Consider the following 13,936-nt stretch of genomic DNA (forward strand, 5'->3'; position numbering starts at 1 on the left):
AATGCCAATAAGTACAACATGTATGTATATATGTGTATGTATATATATATGTATATATATTAGGGCTGGGATTCGATTAAAAAAAATAATCTAATTAATTAGAGGCTTTGTAATTAATTAATTTCAATTAATGGGATTTTAATCGCATATCAATATTTGACCTGAGAACAGTGAAAAGCATTTTTTTCAAATGGATTTTGGCACACGTCTTTAAGTACATGTACTCAAGAAGGTATTTGGTATGAGGTATTGGACTTGACTCTCGAGTATTTCCAATTTCTAATACTTTTACTTCTACTCCAGTAACTCCACTGCAATAATTTTTCTGTAATTAATTGATCGAAATTAACGCGATAAAGTCCCGGCCCTAATATATATATATATATATATATATATATATATATATATATATATATATATATATATATATATATATATATCCTATAATATAATCAGCAGAACTGCCCATGCGCGGCGGAGTCGCCCAGACCTCTAGTATATACATGTTTATAAAGGAAATTATTAGTGAATGAGACCCATCGCCTTTCTGTTAGAATTAAACCCCCTGATGCCCCTCCTTCTGACAGAAAGCCTTGATGGGAGATTTCTCCTTTCTGTGTGTGTGTGTGTTTGTGTGTGTGTGTGTGTGTGTGTGTGTGTGTGTGCGTGCGTGTGTGTGTGTGTTTGTGTGTGTGTGCGTGTGTGTCTTACTGTGACCGGAGGGCGGTCCCTTGTTGTGCGAGGGGGCGGGCGGCGGGAGGGGCTTGCTGTGCGAGGGGGCGGGCAGCGGGAGGGGCTTGTGCTCTCCGTTCAGATTGGTGGAGGGCGAGCGGGGGAGGGGCGGCGGGCTGCAGAGCTCCGGCGAGGTGAAAGGCATCATGGGAGGAGGCTGGTCGTAGAGGGGGAGGGGGGGGAGGGGCAACGCTGTCTTCTGGAACGACAGAGAGAGAGACAGAAAGAGAGACAGACAGACAGGCAGAGAGACAGACAGGTTTATATACAATGGTGTAAAGTAACTAAGTGTAACAGTGTTAATAAGTGTTATATAATGACACAGAATGTGATACAAATAAGTGCTTCTACCTGACTTAATTCTCCACGGTTCATGTGTATAAGAATACATAGTGTTCTTTAGTCTCCTCCTTCTGTCCCCCCTATAAAGGCCCTGCCACACCTCCACCTCTTCACAGCTCCTTTAGTCTCCTCCTTCTGTCCCCCCTATAAAGGCCCTGCCACACCTCCACCTCTTCACAGCTCCTTAAGTCTCCTCCTTCTGTCCCCTGTATAAAGGCCACACCTCCACCTCTTCACAGCTCCTTTAGTCTCCTCCTTCTGTCCCCCCTATAAAGGTCCTGCCACACCTCCACCTCTTCACAGCTCCTTAAGTCTCCTCCTTCTGTCCCCTGTATAAAGGCCACACCTCCACCTCTTCACAGCTCCTTAAGTCTCCTCCTTCTGTCCCCTGTATAAATGTCCTGCCACACCTCCACCTCTTCACAGCTCCTTAAAGTCTCCTCCTTCTGTCCCCCCTATAAATGTCCTGCCACACCTCCACCTCTTCACAGCTCCTTAAAGTCTCCTCCTTCTGTCCCCCCTATAAAGGCCCTGCCACACCTCCACCTCTTCACAGCTCCTTAAGTCTCCTCCTTCTGTCCCCCCTATAAAGGCCCTGCCACACCTCCACCTCTTCACAGCTCCTTTAGTCTCTCCTTCTGTCCCCCCTATAAAGGCCCTGCCACACCTCCACCTCTTCACAGCTCCTTTAGTCTCCTCCTTCTGTCCCCCCTATAAAGGCCCTGCCACACCTCCACCTCTTCACAGCTCCTTTAAGTCTCCTCCTTCTGTCCCCCCTATAAAGGCCCTGCCACACCTCCACCTCTACACAGCTCCTTTAGTCTCTCCTTCTGTCCCCCCTATAAAGGCCCTGCCACACCTCCACCTCTTCACAGCTCCTTAAGTCTCCTCCTTCTGTCCCCCCTATAAAGGCCCTGCCACACCTCCACCTCTTCACAGCTCCTTTAAGTCTCCTCCTTCTGTCCCCCCTATAAATGTCCTGCCACACCTCCACCTCTTCACAGCTCCTTTAGTCTCTCCTTCTGTCCCCCCTATAAATGTCCTGCCACACCTCCACCTCTTCACAGCTCCTTAAGTCTCCTCCTTCTGTCCCCTCTATAAAGGCCACACCTCCACCTCTTCACAGCTCCTTAAAGTCTCCTCCTTCTGTCCCCTGTATAAAGGCCACACCTCCACCTCTTCACAGCTCCTTAAAGTCTCCTCCTTCTGTCCCCCCTATAAAGGCCCTGCCACACCTCCACCTCTTCACAGCTCCTTAAAGTCTCCTCCTTCTATCCCCCCTATAAAGGCCCTGCCACACCTCCACCTCTTCACAGCTCCTTTAGTCTCCTCCTTCTGTCCCCTCTATAAAGGTCCTGCCACACCTCCACCTCTTCACAGCTCCTTAAAGTCTCCTCCTTCTGTCCCCTGTATAAAGGCCACACCTCCACCTCTTCACAGCTCCTTTAAGTCTCCTCCTTCTGTCCCCCCTATAAAGGCCCTGCCACACCTCCACCTCTTCACAGCTCATTTAAGTCTCCTCCTTCTGTCCCCCCTATAAAGGTCCTGCCACACCTCCACCTCTTCACAGCTCCTTAAGTCTCCTCCTTCTGTCCCCCCTATAAAGGTCCTGCCACACCTCCACCTCTTCACAGCTCCTTAAGTCTCCTCCTTCTGTCCCCTCTATAAAGGCCACACCTCCACCTCTTCCTTGTGTATTTCCGTGTTGGAAGGAGGTGGGTGTCTTTGTTGTTTTCTCTGTATAACAAACTGTGAATTGTACTTGCAAAGGATGTATACAGTGTTTGTTTGGCTTTGTTTAGAGAGTTCTTTGCACTACAAACCAAACTAACTGGAGACGTGTTGTATGTTGTTTCTTGACAGAATAAATGTTTCCAAAGACAGCTCTGGGTCCGTCTCGTCCATTACACAACGCAGAGATAAAGACTACACCGGTTACACAAGTACATTTACTCAAGTACTGTACTTGAGTACAATTTTGAGGTATTTGTACTTTACTTGAGTATTTCCAATTTCCAATACAATTTACTTCTACTCCACTACATCTCAGAGGCAAATGTTGTACTTTTACTCCACTACAATTATTTGAAAACTTTAGTTACTAGTTACTTTTCAGATATACATTTTTTTTATTATCAACATACATTAACCACTTTAGCCTTATTTTATACAGAGGCTATTTTCAAACATTTTAGTACTTTTGCTTTTGGTACTTTGAGTACATTTTGATGCCAATACTTTTGTACTTTTACTCAAGTAAATTCTGAATTCTGGACTTTTACTTGTAACTGAGTATTTTTATATTGCCGTATTGGTACTTTTACTTAAGTAAAACATTTGAGTACTTTTTCCACCACTGCAAGCAGGTGCATAAACGTAGCCAATAATAACACGTAAAGCATTATATGGGTCTGAAAACGAGTTGAATGTAAAGGAGGAGGATATAGACAATAATTACAGTTACATCTTGCATAAGGGTATTAATTACCTAGGGTTTACATAAGGGTATTAATTACCTAGAGATGAAGCATAAGGGTATTAATTACCTAGGGTTTACATAAGGGTATTAATTACCTAGAGATGAAGCATAAGGGTATTAATTACCTAGGGTTTACATAAGGGTATTAATTACCTAGGGTTTACATAAGGGTATTATTTACCTAGAGATGAAGCATAAGGGTATTCATTACCTAGGCCTAGGGTTTACAAAAGGGTATTAATTACCTAGGGTTTACATAAGGGTATTAATTACCTAGGGTTTACATAAGGGTATTCATTACCTAGAGATGAAGCATAAGGGTATTAATTACCTAGGGTTTACATAAGGGTATTAATTACCTAGGGTTTACATAAGGGTATTAATTACCTAGGGTTTACATAAGGGTATTAATTACCTAGGCTTTACATAAGGGTATTAATTACTTAGGGTTTACATAAGGGTATTAATTACCTAGGGTTTACATAAGGGTATTAATTACTTAGGGTTTATATAAGGGTATTAATTACCCAGGGTTTACATAAGGGTATTAATTACCTAGGGTTTACATAAGGGTATTAATTACCTAGGGTTTACATAAGGGTATTAATTACCTAGGCTTTACATAAGGGTATTAATTACTTAGGGTTTACATAAGGGTATTAATTACCTAGGGTTTACATAAGGGTATTAATTACTTAGGGTTTATATAAGGGTATTAATTACCCAGGGTTTACATAAGGGTATTAATTACCTCGGCTACAATTGCGCAAGAATATGAAAAACAGTGACATTTGTAGAATGTGTTGCGCCCCCTATGGGTGGAAGTGAAATCACATTGGCTCTGCGTTTATTAGTGGCCCTCAATGATATGCCGTCCCACACATTTCAGAAGCCAATCGTAGCCAATCCGAAGGGAATATGAAAGATCTGACTGATTAATCTTGATCACATGACCAACGACAGACTGTGTGCCGATTTGTGTGAGTTTTGGACAACATTTGTAGGAGTAACAGCAAAATATGTGTTTTGAAGATAACGCAAAAATGGCGGAACATTTTGAAATGGGAAAAGTTGAGGGGGATCTATATGGGAAGTTGCGTCATGATCCAAGGAGTCCAGGGGAAAATATTTTGATGCTATGACCTACGGTTCAAGAGTTATAGGCCAAAAAGTGAATCGGCCTGTTTATACTTGGATACTGGCGCTAATATCTGCTTCGTATCAGTAATTTTGCTAAGCTACCCCACTATATGACCAAAGACCTGAGGACACAGACATTTATGAATGGTCTGGATCATTCATGGGCAACTGGCAGCCCGGGGGCCACATGCGGCCCCACCTTCTCTTAATGCGGCCCAGAGGTTAATATCAGAATAGTGATTATATTATTGATTTCAGCTGCTATGATTCTAAACATGTAAACATGACCCACTTTGATTACTTCAGTCTATATTAGTAGCTTAATGACTAGTATTACAATTCTATTGTCTTTTTATGTCCAATGTATCTGTATTTAAGTTCATAAAGTTAACATAAGTATAACCCGAAACATCCTATGACCCCAGGCTACAACACTGATGATACGTCCCAGGTGCATCCACGTGATGTATTCTTTATAGTTAGTTATTCGATTTATAGTGGCTCATAGGAATTAGACTACGTGACAACCAGGAATAGTTTGGTGACCACCGGAGAGACGGGTGACAGCCGGAATGTAGACGGCATACCGGGAGCAGTATGGGTTAGTGCCCCAGCCTGTGTCTTCCGTGAGGAAGAAGCCTAACAAACCCACGGACGGTGAGGCCTTTAAGAGGGCCTTTCAGCAAGCCGCAAGTGGAGCCTGCAGTACCACCACGGCCCAAGGAACCATCCCGACAGAAGGAAATGTTTGGATCGGGGTGGTGCAACGGATCTGGCACAGCGCTCAGGTCCTGGACCTGGTGAGACGAAGGAGGAGCCCGGCCAGGAGGCCACCCACAGAGCCTAGTCCCTCCACGTGCCAGAGCCTCAGCTCTGGCACGAGTCCCGGCAGAGTAGTTCCGGAGAAGCGGACTGAGTGGCCCTGTCTTTCCCTAAGAGGACTGACCGTGGGTAGACCTAAGTCGGGCCTTGATCAACCCCCGGCTGGGTCACCTGGGCAAGGGTGTATGTTGCGAGACCCGAAACACCCGATGACCCCAGGCTACAACACACTGATGATACGTCCCAGGTGCATCCATGTGATGTTTTCTTATAGGTAACTAAATGCATTTGATATTAAATACAAATGATATTTGGTCTGGATATTGATGAGTGATTGAGAGACATGTGAAACCCTGTACTGTAACTGTACTGTACTGTACTGTACTGTACTGTACTGTACTGTACTGTACTGTACTATACTGTACTGTACTGTACTGTAACTGTAACTGTACTGTACTGTACTGTACTGTACTGTACTGTACTGTACTGTACTGTACTGTACTGTACTGTACTGTAACTGTACTGTAACTGTACTGTAACTGTGAATGAAAACCTAGCAATAAAAATGAAGTTGAAAAAAAGAAAACAAACACAGAAACCTCACCTGAGCGTCCGTCAGTGTGACCCCCAGGCCAGCGGGGGCGCTGTCCCCTCCCCCGTTCTCCGTCAGCTCCTCCACCAGCACGGAGGGGAAGACGCCCCGCCGCCCGCTCAGCTCGCCCTCCCAGAAACCATCGTCCGTCTGAGTGTCTCTGGTTAGCAGACGAATCACTGAGCCTTCCGAGAACGATAGCTCCTCCTCCGTCTGAGCACAGTACGAGTATAGCGCACGTACATGCACTACTGAGAGAGAGAGACATAGAGACACACAGAGAGAGAGAGAGAGAGAGAGAGAGAGAGAGAGAGAGACATAGAGACACACAGAGAGAGAGAGAGAGAGAGAGAGAGAGAGAGAGAGAGAGAGAGAGAGAGAGAGAGAGAGAGAGAGAGAGAGAGACAGACATAGAGACACACACAGAGAGAGAGAGCTTGTACATCAGCTATTTTTGAACATTTTTGAAAAATGTGTTTGAAACATGTTTAACTAGAAAAAGTGCTCCTCGGAGCACAGGTCTCCGCCAGGTCAGGTAGGTTATTGTGGGGCAGCAATGTTCGGAATTAGCCAATCAGGATGGAATATGAAAAATTGGACGGAACCATCTTGATCACTTGACTATATGTGTACCGATTTGCATGATGTTTGAATTTGTAGGAGTAATATAAAAAAGAAAAGTGTTGCAAAATTGGCCTCATGGTGGCGCTATAATAGGGCAATGTTAAAAGGGTGGCATTTGTTCTTCAACGTAGTGCGAATGTGCGTGCAAAGTGTCGCAATCGGACGCTGCATTCATGATTTGTGGCATTTTGTTCAAAACGGGCCACTCCTGCAAACTTTAGATGTCAATGTTAGCCAATCAGGATGGAATATGAAAATTTTAAAAGATCCATCGTGATCACATCATCGTGATCACATGACTATAGAGATCAAGTGTACCGATGTGCGTGAAATTTTGATAAATTCTGAAGGCTTAATATCAAAGAATGTGTTTTACATAAGTCGGCCTCCTGGTGGCGCTATGGAAGGCAAATGTGAAAAATGCAGGTCAGTTGTTTTTCCTTGGCCTCTAGGGAGTGTGCGTGCAAAGTTTCATGCAGATCGGTGCAGTTATAGTTCAAAACATAAATCGTCCATTTATAGCGCCACCATGAGGCTGATTTGAACATTTTCAAGTGGCATTTCTTCCTCGGCCTAGTGGGAATGTGCGCGTGAAATCTCACGGAAATCGCAAGCTGCGTTCATGATTTGAGGCATTTTGTTGAAAACGGAGCAATCCTGCAAACTTTGGAAGCCAACCTTAGCCAATCAGGATAAAATATGGAAAATTGGACAGATCCGTGTTGATCACATGACTATAGAGATACTGTGTACTGATTTGCGTGATGTTTGGATAAAATCTGTAGGAGTACTGTCAAGAAGTGTGTTTTGCAAAAAGCGGCCTCCTGGTGGCGCTATAAAAGGCTAATTTGAAAAATTTGGGGCAGAGGTTCTGCTCTGGCATCCAGGGAGTGTGTGTGCACAGTTTCGTTGCGATCAAGCCAACGGTGCCGGAGATTAGCTGTACACAAAATGACAGAATGACGGACACACGGACACACGGACGGACGGACGGACGGGCGGACACACACACACACACACACACACACACACACACCGGACGGACGGACAGGGGGCAAAACATACTCTCTCGCCATGCCTTTCGGCCTGGCGGAGACAATGATTATGAATCTGTGTGTGAGTGTGAGTGTGAGTGTGAGTGTGAGTGTGTGTGTGTGTGTGTGTGCGTGCGTGCGTGCGTGCGTGCGTGCGTGCGTGCGTGCGTGTCTTACCGTTGAGGTCTCCGTTGACACACACAGTGTGTAGTTCGGTGTGTACCTCTGGCTCGGTGGAGTTGGACGAGGTGTGAGAGCGAGTGTCCAGCGCCGCCAGAGAACTGAGCATGCTCAGTAGAGAGCTGCTGGCCGGGAACTGGAGATACTTCTCTGGAACGTAGCCGATGAGTCCCGTCTTATTACGAGCCTGAGACAGACAGACAGACAGACAGACAGACAGACAGACAGACAGACAGACAGACAGACAGACAGACAGACAGACAGACAGACAGACAGACAGACAGACAGACAGACAGACAGACAGACAAATTAAATTCAAATTCAAATTCAAACAACTCCTTCCTTTCGGAATTTCCTTTGTGCAGTGGTGCAGTGGTTAAAAAGACAACATACAGTCAATATATATACCTATGTCACTATAAACCTATGTCTCTCTTCTCGTCCCCCCTTTTGGTTGTGTGGGTTTGAGTCCCATTGGTACAATCGTAATTAACCCTGTAGGGATTCACGCTCTAGTAAGGCCTGTCACTCATTCTACATCCGGGGACCCGCTCCCCGGAGTTTATTTTATCTCCCACGTTGCAGGTCCATGGACTGTCACTACGGACCCCCAGCTGCTGCTCAAGACTGTGACTGCGGACCGGGCCTCTCCATGGAGCACGACCGTGGATTTCTACTACATTACACTATACCACTACACTATACTGTATATTATCTTAACATTCTTATATTATACCATTATATACTGCATACATTATTGCTGTACTATATTATATTATCATATACTATCTTACACTATTATATTTGCTACTATTGTTATTGTTACTACTTGTATCTCTTTTTGTCTCTCCTCTGTCTCTCCCTCTCTCTCTCTCTTCTTTCCCCCGACACGGTCGAGGTAGAAGGCCTCCACCCTAGAGCCTGGCCCCTCCCACCCTAGAGCCTGGCCCCTCCCACCCTAGAGCCTGGCCCCTCCCACCCTAGAGCCTAGGGTCTGCCTGACGTTTCTTCCAGTTAAGAGGGAGTTTTTCGATGCCACTGTCGCAAAATTGCTTGTTCAGGATGGACTGTGGAGTCTCTGCTCTACATGTAAAATGTCTTGAGACAACTTGTTGTGATTTGACACTTTAATAAGATTGAATTGAATTGAATTAAAAGACACAAAGTACATTTAAAACTACTACTTAAAAGCATGATACAACTTAAAAGTATGATAAAAAGAATATATTATATTGCAACCTATGTGTCAGACAGACAGACAGACAGACAGACATGTACCATGTGGTCACTGTGGTGTTGTTGTTTTTTTCAGTTTCACACATGTTCATAGGTTACCTGTCTTTCTGTCTGTGTGTCTGTCTGTCTGTCTGTCTGTATTTTTAAAGCACCCGTAATATTTGTGTCCCTGATACATTCTCTTTTAATGTGGACATGAATACATTATTAAAGTCTGAGTGTGTGCGTGCGTGCGTGCGTGCGTGCGTGCGTGCGTGCGTGCGTGCGTGCGTGCACATAGACATATAAAGGTAGACGCCTCCTCTGGCTCTGAAGCGTCGGCATCTCGGACGCACTTCCGCTTCCTCTATGCTTCTGGGGGGCAGCTGGAAATTTCCGTGTGCGTCACAGAAGGGGGCGTTCAGTAGGCCAATCAGACACAGGTGGGGGCGGGACAACTAGATTCTGACAAGTCCTGGAAAAGACGCGCTGTGGTTGGCCAGTAGTCAACACGCTGTGATTGGCCAGTGCCCGTTCCCCCCGGAAATATGGTGGCCACCATACCAAGCATGTCGCTCCAATGAACTGCAGAGGCCAATGAGGTATCTAGGTTTCTATATCTGTGTGTGTGTGTGTGTGTGTGTGTGTGTGTGTGTGCGCGTGCGTGCGTGCGAGCATGCGTGCGTACCTTCACCCAGTCCTCCATGTCTCCGTCCTCGATGACCTCCAACATTTCCTGTTCATCTATAGTCAACTCATCTGGCTGAGACGCCTGTGATAGAGAGACATAGACACACAGTGAGAGAGAGAGAGAGAGAGAGAGAGAGAGAGAGAGAGAGAGAGAGAGAGAGAGAGAGAGAGAGAGAAGCATGTGGATCTCCATCACTGAGGGCGATAGGATGCATCTGGATACACTGCCAGCGATGAGACACATTAGAGATACATTGAAGCCTCTGACGATACGAAGCGTTACCATTCACCCTGTTCCTGATTCCATTCTGCACAATGTGATGTGATTCAACACAATGTGATTCAACACAATGTGATGTGATTCAACACAATGTGATTCAACACAATGTGATGTGATTCAACACAATGTGATGTGATTCAACACAATGTGATTCAACACAATGTGATTCAACACAATGTGATGTGATTCAACACAATGTGATTCAACACAATGTGATGTGATTCAACACAATGTGATGTGATTCAACACAATGTGATTCAACACAATGTGATGTGATTCAACACAATGTGATGTGATTCAACACAATGTGATGTGATTCAACACAATGTGATTCAACACAATGTGATGTGATTCAACACAATGTGATTCAACACAATGTGATGTGATTCAACACAATGTGATGTGATTCAACACAATGTGATTCAACACAATGTGATGTGATTCAACACAATGTGATGTGATTCAACACAATGTGATTCAACACAATGTGATTCAACACAATGTGATGTGATTCAACACAATGTGATTCAACACAATGTGATGTGATTCAACACAATGTGATGTGATTCAACACAATGTGATTCAACACAATGTGATGTGATTCAACACAATGTGATGTGATTCAACACAATGTGATTCAACACAATGTGATGTGATTCAACACAATGTGATTCAACACAATGTGATGTGATTCAACACAATGTGATGTGATTCAACACAATGTGATTCAACACAATGTGATGTGATTCAACACAATGTGATGTGATTCAACACAATGTGATGTGATTCAACACAATGTGATTCAACACAATGTGATGTGATTCAACACAATGTGATGTGATTCAACACAATGTGATTCAACACAATGTGATGTGATTCAACACAATGTGATGTGATTCAACACAATGTGATTCAACACAATGTGATGTGATTCAACACAATGCAAAGGATTTATATTACAGCCCTCCTTAATTTCCCAAAACATGAAGTAACTAGAAAAAGTGCTCCTCGGAGCACAGGTCTCCGCCAGGTCAGGTAGGTTATTGTGGCCTCCTGGTGGCGCTATAATAGGCCAATGTTTAAAGGGTACCATTTGTTCTTAGACCTTGCACGGCAATCGGACACTGCATTCATGATTTGAGGCATTTTGTGCATTTTTTGCGACTGGTGGCGCTATAAAAGTGCCATATATCATATTATCATGAGCCCAATATCATGTATCGTATCGTATCGTGAAATGAGTGCCCCTAACCCCTGACCCCTGACCCCTAGACTGCTGGTTATTCTACCTTATAGGAGTAGATGACCCTACAGGTCAAAGGGTAAAGGTTACCTTATAGGAGTAGATGAACCTACAGGTCAAAGGGTAAAGGTTACCTTATAGGAGTAGATGACCCTACAGGTCAAAGGGTAAAGGTTACCTTATAGGAGTAGATGACCCTACAGGTCAAAGGGTAAAGGTTACCTTATAGGAGTAGATGACCCTACAGGTCAAAGGGTAAAGGTTACCTTATAGGAGTAGATGACCCTACAGGTCAAAGGGTAAAGGTTACCTTATAGGAGTAGATGACCCTACAGGTCAAAGGGTAAAGGTTACCTTATAGGAGTAGATGACCCTACAGGTCAAAGGGTAAAGGTTACCTTATAGGAGTAGATGACCCTACAGGTCAAAGGGTAAAGGTTACCTTATAGGAGTAGATGAACCTACAGGTCAAAGGGTAAAGGTTACCTTATAGGAGTAGATGACCCTACAGGTCAAAGGGTAAAGGTTACCTTATAGGAGTAGATGACCCTACAGGTCAAAGGGTAAAGGTTACCTTATAGGAGTAGATGACCCACAGGTCAAAGGGTAAAGGTTACCTTATAGGAGTAGATGACCTACAGGTCAAAGGGTAAAGGTTACCTTATAGGAGTAGATGACCCTACAGGTCAAAGGGTAAAGGTTACCTTATAGGAGTAGATGACCCTACAGGTCAAAGGGTAAAGGTTACCTTATAGGAGTAGATGACCCTACAGGTCAAAGGGTAAAGGTTACCTTATAGGAGTAGATGAACCTACAGGTCAAAGGGTAAAGGTTACCTTATAGGAGTAGATGACCCTACAGGTCAAAGGGTAAAGGTTACCTTATAGGAGTAGATGACCCTACAGGTCAAAGGGTAAAGGTTACCTTATAGGAGTAGATGACCCTACAGGTCAAAGGGTAAAGGTTACCTTTTAGGAGTAGATGACCCTACAGGTCAAAGGGTAAAGGTTACCTTATAGGAGTAGATGACCCTACAGGTCAAAGGGTAAAGGTTACCTTATAGGAGTAGATGACCCTACAGGTCAAAGGGTAAAGGTTACCTTATAGGAGTAGATGACCCTACAGGTCAAAGGGTAAAGGTTACCTTATAGGAGTAGATGACCCTACAGGTCAAAGGGTAAAGGTTACCTTATAGGAGTAGATGACCCTACAGGTCAAAGGGTAAAGGTTACCTTATAGGAGTAGATGACCCTACAGGTCAAAGGGTAAAGGTTACCTTTTAGGAGTAGATGACCCTACAGGTCAAAGGGTAAAGGTTACCTTATAGGAGTAGATGACCCTACAGGTCAAAGGGTAAAGGTTACCTTATAGGAGTAGATGACCCTACAGGTCAAAGGGTAAAGGTTACCTTTTAGGAGTAGATGACCCTACAGGTCAAAGGGTAAAGGTTACCTTATAGGAGTAAATGACCCTACAGGTCAAAGGGTAAAGGTTACCTTATAGGAGTAGATGACCCTACAGGTCAAAGGGTAAAGGTTACCTTATAGGAGTAAATGACCCTACAGGTCAAAGGGTAACTCCTCAGGGTTCCAGAAGGAGAGCTGCTGCTGTCATCAAACACCTCCATGTTGTCTTCACACTGAGACTCCTCCCCCTCTGAGCGCTCCTAACACACACACACACACACACACACACACACACACACACACACACACACACACACACACACACACACACACACACACACACACACACACACACACACACACACACACACACACACAGGTTATTATAGTTCACGAAAACGAATGAAATAACGAAAACTAAAATTGGAAAAACATTTTCTTTAACTGAACTAAATAAAAACTAGAATAATTCAACACAAACTAAACTGTAGTGCGTGTTTACAAAACTAACTAAAACAAACTGAAATTAGAGTCAAAATGCCTTTCGTTTTTCTCAATATTTATATTATGTTATATTATATATTATTTATTTAAATTCATTCCATTCATTTCCCCTGCACAGTTCTACGTCAGTTGCAGTCACCTGGTCCTCTGGTGTAGCTCGCCCCAAAACACAGTCGCCCCAAAACACAGTCGCCCCAAAACACAGTGGCCCCAAAACACAGTCGCCCCCAAAACACAGTCGCCCCGGGGCAATCCGGCGGTATTAGAACCACTGGTACGCAAAAAAAACTGGGGCCGTGTTTTGGGGCGAGTTCCTCTGGTTGTTTAGAGGTTCCGATTCTGCAAAATGTCTTCTAAATCGGTCTTTTCTGAAAAACCTATGTTTCTATATCAGTGATTCTCAAACTTTTTCATGTCAAGGACCCCCAACGTTATATGTTGTTCCAGGGACCCCCCAGCAGGGCCAGATTAGCACTATGTGGCGACCTCAAGTTGAAGTGCAAAGATTTGCACACATTTTCACGATTTTTCAAAAATAGCAGATCTACAAGCTCGTAGCGTTAGCGGCATAATGCTTTTTAGCTCAAATGAAAAAAGTGACACATCTGCGTTCCAGGTCTCAATCGGTTAAAATCTACATCTTGGCATGAACG

The 13,936-nt window shown here is 44.1% G+C and overlaps 1 pseudogene across 1 annotated transcript in view; it reads right to left on the reverse strand.

The window, feature by feature from the left end:
- Positions 1-13,936, reverse strand: part of LOC308086021 (F-BAR and double SH3 domains protein 2-like) — a 58,523-nt pseudogene that overhangs the window by 10,011 nt on the left and 34,576 nt on the right. The window contains exons 12-16 of the transcript XR_013935082.1: positions 12,914-13,039; positions 9,849-9,932; positions 7,943-8,132; positions 6,120-6,358; positions 712-931 (exon numbers count right to left, since the gene is read on the reverse strand). The product of XR_013935082.1 is annotated as an F-BAR and double SH3 domains protein 2-like (transcript). The remainder of the gene's footprint in view (positions 1-711; positions 932-6,119; positions 6,359-7,942; positions 8,133-9,848; positions 9,933-12,913; positions 13,040-13,936) is intronic.

This window comes from Gymnoscopelus braueri (assembly GCF_963280865.1).
Source record: "Gymnoscopelus braueri genome assembly, chromosome: 5".
In the NCBI taxonomy this organism is placed as follows: domain Eukaryota; kingdom Metazoa; phylum Chordata; class Actinopteri; order Myctophiformes; family Myctophidae; genus Gymnoscopelus; species Gymnoscopelus braueri.